Source organism: Eurosta solidaginis, chromosome X, assembly GCF_040869045.1.
Source record: "Eurosta solidaginis isolate ZX-2024a chromosome X, ASM4086904v1, whole genome shotgun sequence".
Taxonomy (NCBI): Eukaryota; Metazoa; Arthropoda; class Insecta; order Diptera; family Tephritidae; genus Eurosta; species Eurosta solidaginis.
In genome coordinates this window covers 89,002,049-89,021,130 of record NC_090324.1, presented here as the reverse complement: position 1 = coordinate 89,021,130, position 19,082 = coordinate 89,002,049, and the positions used below count along the sequence as shown (strand labels likewise).

The window sequence follows — 19,082 nt, the reverse complement described above, 5'->3', positions numbered from 1 at the left end:
TATTGCATATCTCTAATAAGATTTCACGCTGGGTACATGATGTTATTTTTCGCCCGAACCAAGGTTTACTCAATAAATCACTAAATATGAAAAAATATTGTTTCGAAATCCGCTGATAAAATTGGAAGATTATCTTTAGATGATTTTATTTCCTACCGAATGAGAGACATTTTTTGGACATATATAACATTCACATCAAAAGAAATAATTATTTTTTCGCGCGCATACGCAGCCAAGCTTGACGAAAATAAGAATGTATCCCAGCTTTAAGGGCTCTTTCGCCATGAAATTAGCCCCGGAATATAACCTTAAAGTCTTCAAGTTTCGTAGCAAATCACCCTTTATATTTTGCAACTGCTATTATAATCATTCACGAGATCATAGTTTTTGTAGTAACCAATTTGAGGGTATTGGCTGATGTAGGTCAAAAATGTTGATTGCTGACTCAAAACGAAAGTCAGTTATGCGCATGCTTGCTGTTTGCCGATTATTCAAATAGCAAACACAACACAAACACTTTCTAAGTATGTAATACGATAGATGGCGAAAGAAAATGTCGGCAGTAGAGTTCTTTTAAGCTTTTCTTATTAAATCAATAATTGACAGTATGTTCCTCTATTATTTAAGTAAACCATATATAGTTGTGCAATTAAATATATCACCCCAGATGCCTTTGAACATATAACTGCGATTTATGTTTTGAGTATTTGGAACAATTTAATGATTTCTGTATTAAATACAAAGCCGCTAAAATTAGTTTGACAAAGTCACTTTATGCATATAAATAGCACTATTCGATAATAAAAAAAGAGCGTCTAACAAGTTTTTATTAAAAAATATTATTAAATTGTGAAGTGAAATGTGATTGTTTTTGACAAGCTATAACAGAAACGTGAGATTTAATTTTTTTACACTTTGGTAGTCCTATCAAAATATAATAACCAAATTCCAGCCAAGTTGCATAGCGCCAGGTAACTTTTTCTCTTGTTGAGAAAAAGCAATCGCAAACTATATGTAGAACCAAGAGTTTCGTTGCCATATGGGTATCGATATTTAATACCGTTTATTTTCGAACACACGGTACCTACAAAAAAAACACAAAAACAATAATGTGCGTTTTGCATTTTAAAATGCTAAAACGTACTATTTTTCATTTAATACAATTTTGCATTTATATACCTTTCCTGAAAAAATGGCATATTAAATTTCTCGCAAATCTTAAAATTGTAAGTCCTTAAAGGAGAAGAGATAGACCCACCGATAAGTACCGAATTTATCAGGTTCACAATCTGGTTAGATTTAGCCATGTCCACCTGTTCGTTTGAACGCAAACTAGTCCTTCAATTAAGGTATCTTGATAAAAGTTGGTGAGTGTATTTCTGTAGGTGTCAGATAAAACATATATAGGAACCGGCCGGAACAGACCACTATAACATATATCAGTTATACAACCGATTTTTCCGAAAATAGGTTTTTTGTGATATTATTCTCAATTCATGAGATTTCCCAGATGACTTCGTATCTGGTACGTGTTGTTCTCTGAAAAAATCGTAGAGATCAGTTTTTGTTTTTGTTGTTGTAGCGATAAGGACACTCCTGATCCTTTGCCGGATGCCGATCCGGTACGTTACGGTACCAAACCCGACCATCTCGGGAACGATTTGTTATGACCATATGCGACCTTCTAGGCCATCCCGCCCCCACCCACAGATCCATGAGGAAATCGGGGTCGCCCGAGACTCGGCTGTTAATGAAACAGGATTCGCAACGAATAGGTGAGGTTGACAATTGGGTTTGGAGAAGCTATATTTTGTGCTGGCAACCTGAAAGGTTTGCACTACACCACCCCTTGAATCTATTTGGTGTTTTAGTCACCTCTTACGACAGACGTACCTACCGCGGGTATATTCTAAACCTCTAACCCGCTGAGGGACGTAGGGATCGGTAGTATATATCCCCTACAATCGATTGATTAGCTAGAAATGAACCATATATAACATTTATTGTTATCTGAAAAAACCGTAGAAATCAGTCGTATACATAGCATATATCCCATACAACCGATATTTCAGGTAAGAAGTTTTCTAATTTCTGTCCCATTTTAATAGCTAGAAGCTTCTAATTTCACCAAGTGCTTACGTATTCGACATGCATTGTTGTCTAAAAAAAACGTAGATATCGGTCGTATATATAGCATATACGTATTCCATACAACCGATTGTTCAGGCAAGGAGCTTTTCGTAATTTCTACCTCTTTTTAACAGATATAAGTTTCAAATGTCGAATGAATGAAACTATTGTTCAGATAAGAGATTCGTGGTTATAGCTATCCCATGCAGAGAACCATAAACGTGAAACTTTGAGTTAGGATTACCGATATAATATTTATTTGATACACATACACCTATCCCCCGATTCACACGGTACTTGTTTTACACGATTTCGCTTTTACACGGTTCATAAATCAGAAAAATTTGAAAAACTCCGAAGATTCACAAATCATTAAAAACCTTTTTGAGTCCCCTTGGCAACACTGATTGCAATATTGAGGGATTCCCCTTATTGTGAATATGTATGTACATAACCAAACGCAGAGTACATATGTAGTTCAAGTGGAAGGAAAAGTGTTTGATGAAAATTTGAACAAAAATATATAATTTTTACTATTATTGCGAGTTTTTTTGGTTTGAACTGGTAAGTCATCGATTGAATTATCTTTTCGTGAACCTTCATTAAGATGTTTTAGTTTTGTTTTATTTAAATAAATGACTGAATTGGGTAGTTTTTGCGCCTTACACGGTTTTTGTATAGGAAAACGAAGATTTCACTTTACACGGTTTTGTCTGGAACCGATCTTCCGTGTAAACCGGGGGATAGGTGTATATTGATAATGCCGCAAAGGTACATCTGTTTTCCATGTATTACTTATCTTATAAAGCCAATTAATCGGATAATTTTAATGGGATAAAACTATTGCTGAGCCCTATTCATGAAAGGCACAGCCGAAGACGGTCCCATTCTAACTTCTTTAAGAAAGTTTTTGGCATGAAAAAAAAACATTAGATTTTGCGTTATTTTATATTTGTTGTCCATGTTAAAAATAAGGCAAAAATTATTTTTTTAATAACTGACTTAAATGAATGAAATTTTGTTTTTTCTTCCTACAGCTTTGCATGTAATTTGCCGAAATTTGCTCGATTTCTTTCAAAGTTTCAAAAAAATAAGGTACATATCAGGAGCTCCGAACTTTCATGTAGGTAATCATGTACGAAATTCTAGGAAGAAGCTGTAATGCAGCTCTGTGTAAACGAAAATATATTAAACTAGAAGACCGGCAGACTTTTCCTGCCCGGAATTCGGCTTGCATCGATTTTCTGTTGTTGTGGCAGTACTTCGCCCCCTCTATCAGGTGCGATCACTCAAAAATTGGCATGAATATCCTCTGTTACTTTGCATTATTTTTTAAAATTCTGACTAAAATGAATGAAGTTCGTTTTTTCCTCCTGCACACACTGGTCGGTGTTATATTGAGTTGGTGGCCAAAAATACTTCCAGTAGAGATATCAACGTGAAACTATAGTCACGGCTTTACAAATATGTGAGAATTATCTTTTCATAAAATTGGTGCCGGTGACACCTTCATACCGACCCACAACCACCCACTTTCACCGCATGCATATTATATGCATATGGAGGTGGTAGCCAAAAATACTTCCAGTAGAGATGTCAACGTGAAAATTTGGTTACGGCCTTAAAAATATGTGAGAATTATTTTTTCATAAACCTGGGGCGGGTGGTACCTTCATACCGACCCACAACCACCCACTTTCACCGCATGCATATACATGCGAGATAGTTCGCATTGGTAAGATGTGTCTATCGCAAATACAATGTTGAATAGGATTAAATAAAGGAATTAATCTTATTAAAAGATCTTGTGTGAGAATATATAACATACGACAATAATTTATCAGGGTGACGCTATCAGAAAACTGTGGCAAAATATAGTTAGTGGCAGAAATTGGCAGCTGATAGTAACACTTTAGAATCTTAAAACTTTGGCTAATATTAAAATATAAGTCCCAACGTGAGATTCGGTGAGGAACCCAACTAAAATTTTAGCTGAAATTGAAATATTTGTGCAAATAAACACTCTTAAAGACACGGATGAAATTTTAAGTAACAAAAGAAAAAAAAAAATACAACAAGCTAAAGATACTAAAATTATTTAAAAATGAAGCAAACATCTTTGAATTCAATATTAATTTTTATTTATTTCAATACAATGATATTTTATGTATTTTTAAATAGCTTGAACTTTCACTTTATTTTTAACTTGGTCACACTACAAAAACCAACTAATACCATAACCTCACTTTTGAAGCTATTCCTAAAGAGTACAGTTCGAATGCAACAAAAACAAATATACCTTTTAAAAGGCTGTTCTAATAAGAGATACTAATGACACATTTGGAGACAAACTTTTCACTTTAATTTTTTTAATTTTGGCCTATGGGACTTACCACTGTGCTGCGGCTCTGCAAGTTATATACGCAAAGGTAGATCTATGATATTTGCAAATAAAATTGCAAGAACAAAATTCAAGGGAAAAGCTGTGTTATAGCTTTGTGCAATATAGGTATCTTTAAAATGGAAACATATTAAGCTAGAGAGCCAGGCAGACTTTTCCTAACGGAAAAATGCTTTGCATCGCTCTCTCTGTTATTGTTGTTGTTTTAGCAGTGCTTCACCCGATTCATTAGGTGCATTCACTTACAAACTGTCATCAATATCCTTTAACGGAAGTTCGAGGAAACTTGCAGTTTCAACAGGGTTGGACGAAAGAGATTGTTGGTTCCACATTGCAATTGATTAGATGGTTAATGTCATATGACATGTTACAAGCGGTACGTACATTGGGTATGTCGGGGCTAACTTTCTGCAGAGGCGGAGTTTAGCTTAGTACAGTATCCAAATCGAAGTTGAGCTAGACTGACGCGCATTTCCCTGAGGAGGTTGCTTACCTCAACTCCGAGTTTGCAGTATTTGTGGAATAGTTATTTGGGCATTTGATGGGATAGTTATTTGCCGACTTTTGTGGCTGTCTCTTAGGGCCTTATTGTTCTTATTTTCTTCAAGCGGCTGACTTATTGAGTTCCGAATTTGTTCATATGCTTACGGAGATAACTTCTCAAGTTCTTGGAGGCGCCCCCCCCCCCCCATTTATGGGTATTCAACAAAACTGTTTGTTTAGCATTTCATTTCTCTTATCTATGGGGAATATGCTGGGGATAAGAAGACATCGAAACTCACACCCAATATTTTTGGGAGTAGGACATTCCTTTGCGTAATGCCATCGACACGGATGTCCAATATTGCCGATATTTGCCAAATTCACGCTGTAAATAAGGTCGCCCATGATTTGTTTCTTGACAGCGCAAAGCTCATTAAACTAGGGCCGGGACCTGTTGCCATTGTAGTGCAGTCTTCGGCATAGGACACAATGGTAACTCCTAGCGGGGAAGGAGCTTCGATATGTAAAAGTTAAACGAAATTGGGGATAGAACACCACAATGTGGCACCATTTGTTTTGATCTTCTGGGATTTTATGGTACGTCCCCGAACTTTTTGTGGTTCTTCGTTCGGTCTGCAATTTATTTGTGAGTGGCATTTCTCGAAGTGGTGGTGCCATGTAATTTATAGGAGAAATAAGGAAACAGGATGGCTTCAAGTGTCTTGGTTACTGGCGATAAGAGATATATCGGACAATATGAGTCTCCTACGCCAGCTGGTTGCCCAGGATTTAGTACCGATACCACCCACGCCTTTTTCCATTTTTCAGGGATGACGAAAGTGGATAGAGACAAGTTGAAGACGAGCACCAGGTATTTGAATTCTTCATAGACAAGGTTTTTAGGCACCGGCATGGCAATTCCGCCTGTTCCTACCATTTTGCCAGCTTGTGTTTGTCCACAATCTGCCTGATGAGTATATTTATGTAACCCATTTGAGCTATGCTGCTGCTGTTTTACAAGGCCACGTAAATTTTGGGCCTCCGTTGGAAAGATTGGGCGGAGTTTAGGGAATGAAGCGAGCCGAAGAGGATTCTTAAGGAAAGCACGTTACCCATGACGATGGTCAGTCAGGACTGAAGTGCAACAAAAAGATCATCTGTGTATGCTTTATATTTGTTCAAATTTTCTGTTTTGAAATTCATGAAAGTGCGTTTGTCAGATGTGATAAATTCGGCTGATCGCTCAAATGAGAGAAGTATTGCTATGTGTTCCGTTGTCGGCTACCAGTTGACGCAGATTACAAGCCCTGCGCTTACGATGGATATATCTGGCGAGCTATGAGAATTGCCCACCATACGTATTCGGCCGTCCCTGTCTATCGTGCAAAGCTCCGTGGCCTCTATTTGGTCCGCCAACATCTCACCCCAACCTCCCCCAGCGGGTTGGAGGCTGTAGATATTACCCGCGGTAAGTATGACGATCGTAAAATGCGATCATAATGCCATGTAGCAAATGTCCGTAATCTTATTAGTGAAGCTTAAAACGTAGAAAACGTGCGTCATCTTATTAGTGATGCTTAAAACTCCGAAAGGGGACAGAGTGGACGTACTGTATCACCTGTGCAACCATATCTCGGTCGTTACTGTACCGCAGGGAGCAGGATGAGCCAGTCTTGACTTGATACATTGTACGCAGATGCTTGTATTCTGGTATTGATTCCTGCCTTGAGGACTTGGATGAATAGCGCAAGCTGTGGCTTCATATCGTATTTTGGCGGTTCGGATTTTATCTTGCCTCTTGCCCTCGATTTTTCTTTTGTCATGTTTCTTAATACGGCGAGTTCACTTTGGTGGAGTTGGCAATAAAGCATTCTCTTCGGAGTAATGCGGTCACTTCAGCCCACGAATAAGAAAATAAAGCATTCTACTCGGTGAAATGCGGTTTTCTTCGTTGGAGAGTTGGCATATAGTTTACTCTTGGACCGTCCACAAGGTAAACTAAATAAAAAATAAATAAATGTAAGGCGCGATAACCTCCGAAGAGATTTTAGGCCGAGCTACTCTTCCAATTCGCGTGGTGCTCCTTTTAATTTTTCCTACAAATTGGCGGGACGCGACCTACTTGTTTTATGACGACTCTGAACGGTGTCTGCAGGGCAGATGAGTTTTCACTGAGGGCTGAGAGCTGAGGCAGAAATACACTCGGAGTGCTTGCCAAACACTGCCGAGGGGCGAATCCGTTTAGAAAAAATTTCTTCTAATTGAAAATCCTTGTTTCTAAAATTTTGATGTTGGTTTGCCCGGGGGGGTGAACCCAGGATCTTCGGTGTAGTAGGCGGAGCAAGCTACCATCACACCACGGGGGCCACAAGATAATCTACCTCTTTACTTATTCTAACCTAAATATAAATATTTAAAAGACTTCTGCGGAAGGTCAAAGAAAATGTTGATTATAACCCAAAATTGTGACCCCGTTGTCTAACATGCTGTAACCTGTTGACAAAAATTAAGATAAAGCAGATGCCTATCATTTGTGGATAAAAATTGATAATAAGGGTGGTTTTGTGCACACTCTTCTTTTTGAAATGTTTGAAACTGCGTTAAGCTAAGCTGATCGGTATATCTTTTATAGATGACTTCGACGTAGCTTTTCACAGAGGAACGGACATTTCAATTGTGATGTGTTGGCAAAGTTGAATTACAGGCCCTTAATTGGGAAGCAGGTATATTATATATTCCTTGTGCTCAGAACAGGTTGTTCACATCCTTATGCTAATATAGAAATTGTGAAATTGTTTCATATTGTATCTGATTGCATTGTTCCAAAGAGTCAGAACATGTTACAGCGAAATATTTGTGCTTGTAATAGAATAATTACGGAATTAAACGTGCAGTTGCCTTGCAACCGGATGCCATTATCCTTTAAATGGTGGGAGCTTGGGTAGACTCCATATCATACCAAGGTAATACCTTGTGATTGAAACACCCGATTACAAGCTAGTTTTGTAACAATGATTCGGCCACGAAGTGATGAGGTTGGCAACATGGGGCCGATATTGGGCCATTGATCATGCACTAAAATCAGTGTTTGACACCGTGAGACTTATAGCGTTTTCTTTTCTGAAATAAATTGTTGCCTAAGTAAATGGTAAAGCCTTAATTAAGTTACTCGTAAACCCAGAAAGTTTTCAACATTTATAGTGCATGCAAAGGACATAAATGGCTACCCCGTGTATCAGCTGATTTTCACAAACGCGCTGTAAATGATAATAAAAATTCATTAGCAATTAAATCCTTCATATCAATTTTCTTCGCTAAAAATCTGTGAAGTTACGAAAATAAATTGTCACGATCAGCTGGTTCAGCAGAGTTGCACTGTCACGCCGCCATGCAGGCTAAAAGTGTAACGCTTTGCGTTGCGAACAGGCTACAATTTTCACAAAAGAACGAAATACCCCGTAAAAGCGTTACCTGCTTTTAAGAATAGAACAAAGTATATGTACAACCCTTCCGCGGCGTACAAAAATCGTTGCACTTTTTCCAGAAAAGAAGACGCTATTAGTTTGCCATTGACAGGTGTTCACGTTAAGGCATATTGAATAATTTCACCTGTCTGCTTGTAGATTGGGATGCCACAGATCATGGTGGGCATTATAATCGAATTTTCACCATTGAGTTTCACTGATATCAGAGCGATACCCACAGGAACAGTAGGTGACGGGAGGAATGTTGACGATTTCTAAATTTGCATCGCCAAATATTCCTTTTTTGAACGTGTACTCGACTGTGTACTGTCACCTTTGTTTTATACTTTTACCATTTTTTCTATAAATGTGAATAGAACTGCTGCTTAAAAGAATTTAAAAAGATTACTAATCGATTTCCATATTTGCCTAGTTTCTTTCATGTAAAAATTTCACTTTGACTGGTTGAGTTGTAATCTATAATATTATGTCGCAAAGCAATTAAAGCTGGTCGGTTTTTTGATATTTTACGGTAGGTTAAGTTAGGTTCAACTGGCCGGTCCATGAGGACCTCGCATAGACTGAATGAGTCCGTAGTGTTACCAGAAGTTTGTTTCTTACAACCAAACTGAAAAACACTATCAAAAACCAGGACCTGTGTTATAAAATAACTCCGTCCTTTTGGCAAATACTAGAAGCTTTCTAGGACTTCCTGCTTCTAGATCTGACAGCTGTATCACTCCTAGTAGCTGGCATATAGAAGACAGTGTCCAGTCAGAATACCCGTCATGAATCTACAGTCCTCTCTTTTTAATGATAGAAGCAACTTTATTAGTCTAAAGTTGTGACCTACACATAATCTTCGACACTTTACAGCCCCGCGCTCGAACCCACGAATTTCCCGCTTGGTCGATCATGTGCCCCTCTCGCTTTCTCTAAATATCGCCCAGTATAATTGGGACATCTACGGAGCAAGCTTCAAGGGATGTGCCCTTTTTAGCTAATTCATCTGCTTTTTCATTTCCATCTATTCCCATACGCCTTGGGACCCAATATAGATTTATGCTTTCCCTGTCTCGATTCTCTCCAGAGACTGCGTGTTAGAGTGTAAACGCATTTAGCTGCTATGCTATGGGAGATTATTGCCTTAATAGCTGCTTGACGTTAACATAAAATTTAACACGGTTGCAGTTTAAACTATTCTATTCCAGTGTTTCTACTGCTTTGGTTACAGCTAATATTTCCATTTGAAAAACGCTACAGTAATCTGGAAACCTGTACGATCTGTTTATTTCCGGATAAGCACAGTATTCAGCAGACGCTACTCCTTCCACTAATTTGGAAATATGAAACGGTCAATCGCCTGATAATTTAGTTTACTGAAAAAACCGATTAGAAATCACCTGTTTTATTTATTACTGTATTAAATATGTCAAGAAAAATATGTAAACTGCGTCGGTGTGGTGAGTTGCTGCTCAATTTAAAGTTTATGCGCATTTATATATACACTAGCAAGCGTTGTTTTGCCAAAAACAGTATTTATATCTAATGTTTTTTAGTTCAATAGAAATAAGAAACTTACAAATTGAGTGTAGAGTAGTACTTATAATCGAAAGCGTTGTAGACAGTGAAAATATACTTTATTTATGGTAGTAAATTATTCGTTGTTGAAGTAACAAATATAATTTAAATTACGACTCTTAGTAACTATTAAAACATTGTTATTAATATGTTTAACACCCTTATATAAATTATATTGTTTGTTATTTTTAAACCAGACCCGGACACGATAAGATGCAGACTGAAGACTTACTTTGTAAAATTGTCATATTAAATCAAATAATTCGCTACCGCGTTAACACAACAAAAACAAGAAAGACATGCAAATATTGGTTATTGCTTGTGCTGAGGTGTGCTAGACGCTAAGTCAGCACTTTAGCGCAAGCAACAGCTTTGTAGCGGATGCGCATGCAGTGGCTTGTTGTGCTAATTCTTTGAATTGGCTCAACTTCGCTTGTGAAGCAAAATTTAGTTACTTTTGCTTAATGAGAATTTTTATTTATTGATTGCAAAACAGGAAGTGCAAAATATTAATAAGGTTTATTATTACTTCAAAATTAATTGGAATTTCATTTACTGTGGGAACCACAAAAGAATTAAAAAGCTTTTTGTAAGGTAGGCAAACATGTAGCCAAAAAGGTAAGTGAATTTATTATGTGTTAACTCCTCCGCCCTAACTCGAGCATCCTCGATCGATGAGTTTACGTAAAATTTAGGCAGGTCTTCAATCCCTACCTCAATTATGCTCTGGTTTGATATTTGAACTTTATTTCTTTTAAATTTTTTTAGTAATTTCATTACAATTGTGAATAAAATAATTATTTTAGAAATTGTGTAAAGTGATATAAATATAGTGTTTTTCTTTCTTAAAATTGATATTTCTTTTACCTCATTTAATTGTAGTTCCTTAATTAAGTCTAGAGATAACATTTCTTCCATTTTATTATTTGTTGCCCTTGGATGTAATATAGCCGGCAAGGGGTTCCTTATCGTTATTTCTTTTGAAAAATATATTTTGTTATTTATTTCTATACTTGTGTTGACACGTTTAATTAAATATGAACCTTGAAGTTCTATACTTTTATTTTAAAATTTTACATTACCATTAAAATTATTTAGAAAAAATATGTCATCTGAAATCATTTCTACTGATTTTACATGTTGGTTATTTATTTTAGTACAATTATTTATTTTACTTTTTATCAGGTGTACTATGCACGTGCCATTCGTAATATCTTTTACAATATCTCTGGAGCAAATTGATAAATTCATATATGATTTACAATTTTCTGTTTTTCCATAAATTTTATTTTCACATGTTAAAATTGACTTATACTCTATTTGATTAATACTTTCTCCTATTTTTATCGGTCTTATTTCTAAAGCGCTACGTAAATAAGACTTTCTTTATTTGAAGCAATTTTTATTTCTGCAAACTCTAGTGCTTCGTCTAGATTTATAAAAGGTATATTTTCATTTTCTAAAAAACTTTTCTTAAAAATAAAACTTAATTTAAAAATAAAAAACTTTTCGTTATATCCATTTCCTTATTGGATAAACTGTATGAGTTGACTATATTTGATTTTGCTCAGTGAATGGCATAAGCTATATTAATAAGTTCTTCCTTCTAACTTGAATTTTATTTGTAATACAATTTCATTATCTATTTCTTTCTCTTCCTTCACTAATTTAGATATTTTGTTAATATTTTCAATGACTTCGTTTATTTTTTCGTCGCTTAATTTATTTATGACAACTTGCCTATTATGTTTTTCTAAAACATAATTGATTTTTTCGGTGAGGATTTCGAAGTCGCTGTGGTTTGGATTTCCAGCTATCCATTTCCACGCTGAACCTATGAAGTCTAATGTTTTTTTATTGCTATGTTTGACTACCCTAATTCTATCTAGATAAATTTTCGATTGTTTCACAAATGATATGAGGATTGGCTTTAGGGGATGGTTTGGTAGCTGGTAATTGATTGCTGTCACTAAGTGATTTATAGTATCGTCAAAATCTTGTAGTTCTATAATATGTATGATTTTAAAGTTTCCTATTTGTAATTTCGCTGGTCCGCAGTCTATTGTTACAAGTTGAGATGACGAGTAGTCCAATATCTGGACGTTCGCGATTATTGGTACGACCATCGCGATCAGTCTAAAAATTTAATAATAAAATTAATTAGAATAATGTGCAATATATTTTAATTGTTCAAATTTTGTCTGCTATTTATGCCTAATTCCTATAACCTTTTAGGTAACACCTACTCGCCAATTTTTCGAATTTTGATTTTAAGTTTTCCTCTTCTTTATTCCGAAAAAAAAGTCCAATACTAACTTAGATGCATTTTGATTAAAAAGGAGAAAAAAAAAAGAGAAACATTTTAAATTTTTTTTTGGATTTTTTTCTTTCTCTTTTTCCCTTTTATTTTCAAAAATTTTTTATTTTTGTTTTTACTTTTGTTTTATTAGGCTCTTATGAACCACTTTGCCCGATTCTGTTATGACCGTTGATGTCTCATTTTCCTTAACTATCTCTTTTTTATAGCGGCGGGTTAGTTTGGTACCGTATCGTTTATTGATTTTAATGTAGATGGTCTGACCTGGGATATAGTCCTTACAGGGTGCTCTATTTTTGTTATGGTATTGCAGATCTTTTTCCTGTGTATCTTTCAGTCTCTGTATGTTATTTCGTCTTGCTGCTTCGTATTGTTCAGGTTTAATGTGAATTCTACATCCAAAAAAGTTTTCTATAGGTTTCTGTCCAGTTGTTGAGTGAATTGAGAAATTGTATTCGTAAATGGCTCTGTCGAGTAAGTCTTCAAAGGTCCTGTCTATGCTTATATTTAAGAATTCATGAGCTTAACACCGGCTTATAATAATTGAATTTCAATTATTATGTTTTCTAAGAGAAACTGAAAAGAAAGAAACATTTACTGGCATATTGCGATGGACCCATTTCGAAAACCGCCACGTAATCATCATCAGGCAATTTTGTAATGTTATCAAAGGTTTCGCCGGGATTCGAACCGTGAATCACATGGTGAAACTGCAGTAGCCTTTAACCACTAGGCCATCCTGCTGGTATTTGTTTTCATGCTTAATTCAGTTTTTCTCATTTCTACACTAACAACACAATTGAGACATTTTGTCTCTATATTAATTTGTGTGCCATGTAGATTTGTTTTTGTAAAGTTCTTCTTCGTTGCGAATGAGAAGCTTTGTCAACTCGGGCTCAGTTGTACATATTTATGTAGGTTTGTTTAATGGTGTGTTCAGTTTATACTTATATTCAAGAATTCATGAGCTTAACACCGGCTTATAATAATTGAATTTCAATTATTATGTTTTCTAAGAGAAACTGAAAAGAAAGAAACATTTACTGGCATACTGCGATGGACCCATTTCGAAAACCGCCACATAATCATCATCAGGCAATTTTGTAATGTTATCAAAGGTTTCGCCGGGATTCGAACCGTGAATCACATGGTGAAACTGCAGTAGCCTTTAACCACTAGGCCATCCTGCTGGTATTTGTTTTCATGCTTAATTCAGTTTTTCTCATTTCTACACTAACAACACAATTGAGACATTTTGTCTCTCAATTAATTTGTGTGCCATGTAGATTTGTTTTTGTAAAGTTCTTCTTCGTTGCGAATGAGAAGCTATGTCTATGTTTTCGGCTTTTAAACACCTTAATATTTATGCAAGGGTTGAATGGAAACGTTCGACCTCTCCATTGGCTTTGCTTGTGTGTGGTGGGGTTTTGTAGATTTTAATTCTCAACTGATCTTCTAGCATGAAAGTTATCGAATGGGAGTTAAGTGACTTTTCAGTGTCTATGACTATTGTTTGGGGTACTCTAAATGTGAAAAGGATTTGTCGTAAAGGCTCGCGTATGTCTCCCGTTGATCTAGATTTAATTACTCTTGCTTGGGCGTACTTTGAATACTTGTCTATAGCGATTAGCACCAATTTTTTTTCGGCTATAAATATGTCTATATGGATGATTTGCCCTGGGTATTCGGGAATTGGAGTTGACTTTATTTCGGGTTTGGTTGGATTTTTATCGTATTTGTTTTCGGAACAGATTCTGCACTGTTTGACTAGTTTGTTTATTTTAGCCTGCATTTTGGGGAAGTAAAATTTTTCTATAATTTGTTTTTTATTTTCTATTGCATTCCTATGGGCTCTTTTGTGTTCAATCAAAATTTGTCGTTCTTGTTGTTCGTCCGTTTGTAAGTCCTCTACTTGCGATTGGGTGAATCTAATTTTGAAGGTGTTAAAATGTATGGGGTATAACTTCTGAATTTGGCCCATTATCTCCTCTGAGGTGAATAAGCCGTTGATTACAGACGGGTTTAAATATCGTTGTAACAAATGTCTAAGATCTTCGGTGGCGTCATGTGGTTGAGTGATTGTATGTCTATGGTATGTTGGAAAGGGGATTTTGAAATTATAAGATTTTTGTGGTCCAACAAGTAACCAAATTTGATTTTTAAATACGTTGATTGGAGCTTCTGTTGCTGGTATTAGTTTTTGTCCCGAACTATCATCCGAATGGGTGGCAATGGTTACTGAATTAATTTCTGGAGGTCGGGAGAGGGTGTCGGCTACAATGTTAGTTTTACCTGGTTTGTATTTAAGTTCGTGGTCGTATTCCTCCAAAATTGATTTCCATCTTTTCAGTTTTGTGTTGCGTTTTTATTACTTAGAGCGTAGGTGAGGGGTTGGTGGTCCGTGAATATTTTGATTTTGGCTGTGCCGTAAAGATAAGTTCGTAAGGATTTAAGTGACCATATTATTGCCAGCATTTTCTTTTCATTAGTGGCGTAGTTTTCCTCCGTCTTTGTTAGCGTCCTTGAAATAAACGTAATCGGCTTACCGTCCTGTTATAACACTGCACCAATTGCGTGTTTCAAGGCGTATGTTGTTAGATGGAATTCTTTTTGATAGTTGGGATAGGTCAGTATTACTTCTCTTGAAATTAATGCATTTTTGATTTGGTTAAGTGCTTCTTTTGCTCTGTTGTCTAATTGAATGAGTTTATTTTTTGAGTGATTTTTCGATACTCTTCAATCTTCTCCTCTAAGAAGACTAGTGAGAAGTTTGGCTATTTCAGCATAGTCTTTGATAAATCGTCTGTAGTAGCCGGAGAGGCCTAGGAAAGATCTTGAGTATTTCAGTGTTCGTGGGTATGGAAAGTCAACTATTGCCTGAACTTTAGTGGGGTTTGTAGTGATTCCCTTAGATGAGACCAGAAATCCCAAAAATTCTATTTCGGTTTTAAAGAATTCGCACTTGTCTATCTGTACTTTCATGTTTGCTTCCTGTAGGGTTTCAAAGACTTCATGGATATTATTGGCATGTGTTTTTTCGTCTTTGCTGAATATGATTATATCATCGATATAAACATAGCAGATGTTTCCTATATGTTTCCTTAAAATGTCATCCAACGTCCTTTGAAAAATGGCAGGAGCATTTTTGAGTCCAAAAGGCAATCGCGTAAATTCATATTTTCCGTTTTTAACTGAAAAAGCAGTTTTCTCAATATCAGATTCTTTCAATGGAATCTGGTGGAAACCGCTTTTCAGGTCTATTAGTGAAAAGAAGGTATTTTTACCTAGTTTTGCTAAAACTTCATTGATGTCGGGTATTGGATAACGATCAGCTATCGTTATGGCATTGAGTTTCCTTTAGTCTATTACTAGTCTGTATTTTTTTTCTAGAGAAGCATACTGTTTTTTTGGTACAATCCATATGGGCGAGTTATATGGGGACCGTGAAGGTCTTATGATTCCGTCGTCTAACAATTTCTGTATTTGTTTTTCGACTTTTCCTTTTAAGGAAATGGGATAGGGGTAGTATTTCGTGTAGACTGGTACGTTCGAGTTCGTCCTAATGGTGGCATAAGTTAACTTTTCATTGGGGTCAGAGAGGAGGTCAATATTTTTACTAACTGAGGAAATCATTACTTGTTTTTGAAAATTGTTCATGTGTTCGTTTCGGATGTTGATATGGTTGACATCCTGTGAAATAAGCTGTTTAAGTTGTATTTTAATTGAATTATTCATGGTCATGAAACTTTCTTTTGTGTGAATAACAGCTGCTAATTCTTTCAGGCTATCATTTCCAAGTATCGCGTGAAAGGAGACGAGGGAGGGAAGGAGGTAGAACTTTAAATTAACGTTTCGCAAATTAAAAAGGTTGACATATGTGTGATGGGTTATTTCTATTTGTCCTCCTACTGAGTTTGCTAAAAAGTTGCTGTCATTTTGAATTTTCCTTTTCACTAATTGAGGCTGAATGTAATTTTTGTTTGATCCTGTATCTACTAAAATTTTCAAGATTTCTCCACTCTTCGTCCTGCAGCTATAGTAAGGCAACGAAGAGTTTCTTATTCTCAAAAATGGATATCTGTAAAATCTGTGCTCTCGTAGTTGTGCGGATGGTATTGGGGGTTATCCTGATATTCAGGGATATCAGCATTGTATTGATCGTATCTGCTGTTTGGGTGAGTGTCTGGTGAATGGCAAACTTCTTCTGGGGTAGTGGTCACGTGGTAATTCCTGTGATGTTTTAAGGGTGGATTTGTAAGGTTCGAGTTGCCTTGCCTTTTACCAGAATACTTCAGGTTAGCTCTATTGGCATAGTTCACGGCATTTGTCCTGATGCTCAGATCGATTTCCATTGGTTCCGGCTTAGGTTGCGGTTTCAGTGCTTTTGGCCTAGGAGGTGGGTTATAATGCAAATTTGGTTGTGGATTGTAATATCCTGGATTGTATCCTTGCAAGTGCTGATATGGTTTTGGGGAGTTGTTTAACCTTTGTTGGTGATGTTGCGGGTTTACGAATCTTTGTTGCAGTCTTGGAATTATTTGGTCTCGTATTTGTTGTTGCGGTCGAGGTAAGTACGCTAGTTCTGGATGAAATTGGTGTGGTTTGTAGGTAAAGTTTCGAGGTGGTAGAGGTGGTTTGTAGTCATAATCACTAAATCCATTCTGGTGATTAGCATGTGTGCTTCTAAATTTTTTATTTTCTAATTTCAAACATAAGTGAAGAGCTTTCGGGAGGTTTTTAGGCTCCTTCATGCCTAGCAGTCGAGGGAGATCGCCGTTAAGGCCTCTAACGAAGGTGTCGAGGGCTTTTATTCTGTAGGTTTCAGTGAGTAGCTTAGTTGACTCCTGGCTGACGTCCATGTAACCAATTTTATTCAGAATCAAGGGAGATGGGGGTAAACTTTTTGATAAAAGTCTTGAATCGAGAGCCTGCCCTGTATTAGACCAGTCATTTGGGACTCCAATGTACCTAGGAGAGATGGGGGTAAACTTTTTGATAAAAGTCTTGAATAGAGAGCCTGCCCTGTATTAGACCAGTCATTTGGTACTCCAATGTACCTAGGTCTCTCTTGTCTGGGTAGTGTGTCGTAAGACACATCGAAATAGCTTTACAATCTAAGGGAGTATTGTGTGATTCTAGCGCTATATCAGCGCTGCCCACGGTTTTGTTCCTAATTACACTTAGGATTCCAAAGTATTTTGGGGTCCCTTTCGTGTGTTCGAACTCTGCTGGTTAACCAGAGAATTCTCTCAACGATCTCACTACATCAGGGATTTTATCGGTTTCTGAGAGATTGTTTCTGTACACCTCGTCTATCGTCTGGTCGCTAATGGGTGTTTGTTGCGTTTCAGTCCCTATAATGTTCTGTATAATACTTGTTCCTTCGGTATTTAGTACCTGTGTTACTAAACTCCTGATAAGTGTTGTTAGTTCGGGAGAAGGTTGTAAAGTAGGATTAGGATTGGGCTGTGGGTTGGGATTTGGGTTGTTGTTTTCTAACACTTGTGGTCGTATCAAATTGTTTGGGTTTGCCATCCTTCTTCCTTTTTGTTCTAATAATCGTGTTAATTAATTAATATTTGGATGGAAAAAACACCCAAAAAAATGTTTCCTCTATTTTCAAAGAAATTCTCAGAACATTTGCCTTTGGCTTGCGGAAAATCTTGTTTTATTTTTCCTAAAGGCTCAGAATTTAATAATAACAAAAAGTTTTTTATCTTTTTAGTTAAAAATTTTTAATAACATTTTTCGTTTTTTTTTTTGAATCAAGGTTTTTGGCTTATGTTCTATATTTTATTTTAAAAAAAATTTCTTACTTTTAGTTTCACTTACACTACTTGAGTCAGCATACAAAAGTCCACTTTGCTCGGTGGGGGTTTGCCGGTTTCCCTTTGCACCTCGGTCCTCCTGCCGGTACCCGTGGCTATCTTCTGTCCGGTGTGTGGTCTTTGTGGCACGAGTGGCACTTTGGTTTGGTGGTTTTTAGTGGCACGCTTGACACTTTGGTTTGGTGATTTTTAGTGGCACTTTAGTTTGGTGATTTTTAGTGGCACTTTTATTTTAAAAGGTTATTTAGTGAAACCTTCAAGTTTTTAGCCTTTTTAATTTTTGGTACTTAAATTATTAAAGTTAATAATTCACACCTTCAAGCTCTTAGCCTTTTTTAATTTTTAAACTTTTGGCACTTTGGTGGCAATTTAATGTTCAAAGTTATTTAGTGTTACTTTCTTGTCTATATCTTTTTTAAGTTTTAAAATTTTAACTTAAAAACTGTTTGCTTTTTTTTCTTAACTTTTAAAACTATTTAAATTTTAACTTTTAACTAATACTATGTTGGTTTTTAGCTCGGGCGCAAATTATATTGTTTGTTATTTTTAAACCAGATCCGGACACGATAAGATGCAGACTGAAGACTTACTTTGTAAAATTGTCATATTAAATCAAATAATTCGCTACCGCGTTAACACAACAAAAACAAGAAAGGCATGCAAGTATTGGTTATTGCTTGTGCCTAGGTGTGCTAGACGCTAAGTCAGCACTTTAGCGCAAGCAACAGCTTTGTAGCGGATGCGCGTACAGTGGCTTGTTGTGCTAATTCTTTGAATTGGCTCAACTTCGCTTGTGAAGCAAAATTTAGTTACTTTTGCTTAATGAGAATTTTGATTTATTGATTGCAAAAGAGGAAGTGCAAAATATTAATAAGATT

The 19,082-nt window shown here is 36.2% G+C and overlaps 1 protein-coding gene across 12 annotated transcripts in view; it reads left to right on the top strand.

Moving 5' to 3' along the window:
- The first annotated feature begins 514 nt into the window (after window positions 1-514).
- The window catches only part of LOC137234136 (forkhead box protein P1-B-like), a 76,250-nt gene continuing 57,682 nt past the window's right edge, over window positions 515-19,082 (top strand). For 3 of the 12 annotated variants that reach the window (XM_067757753.1, XM_067757751.1, XM_067757752.1), the window contains exon 1: window positions 532-605. The gene's annotated coding sequence lies outside the window, so the exon portion shown is untranslated. The other 9 variants (XM_067757760.1, XM_067757758.1, XM_067757756.1 and 6 more) reach the window with 5 other exon arrangements.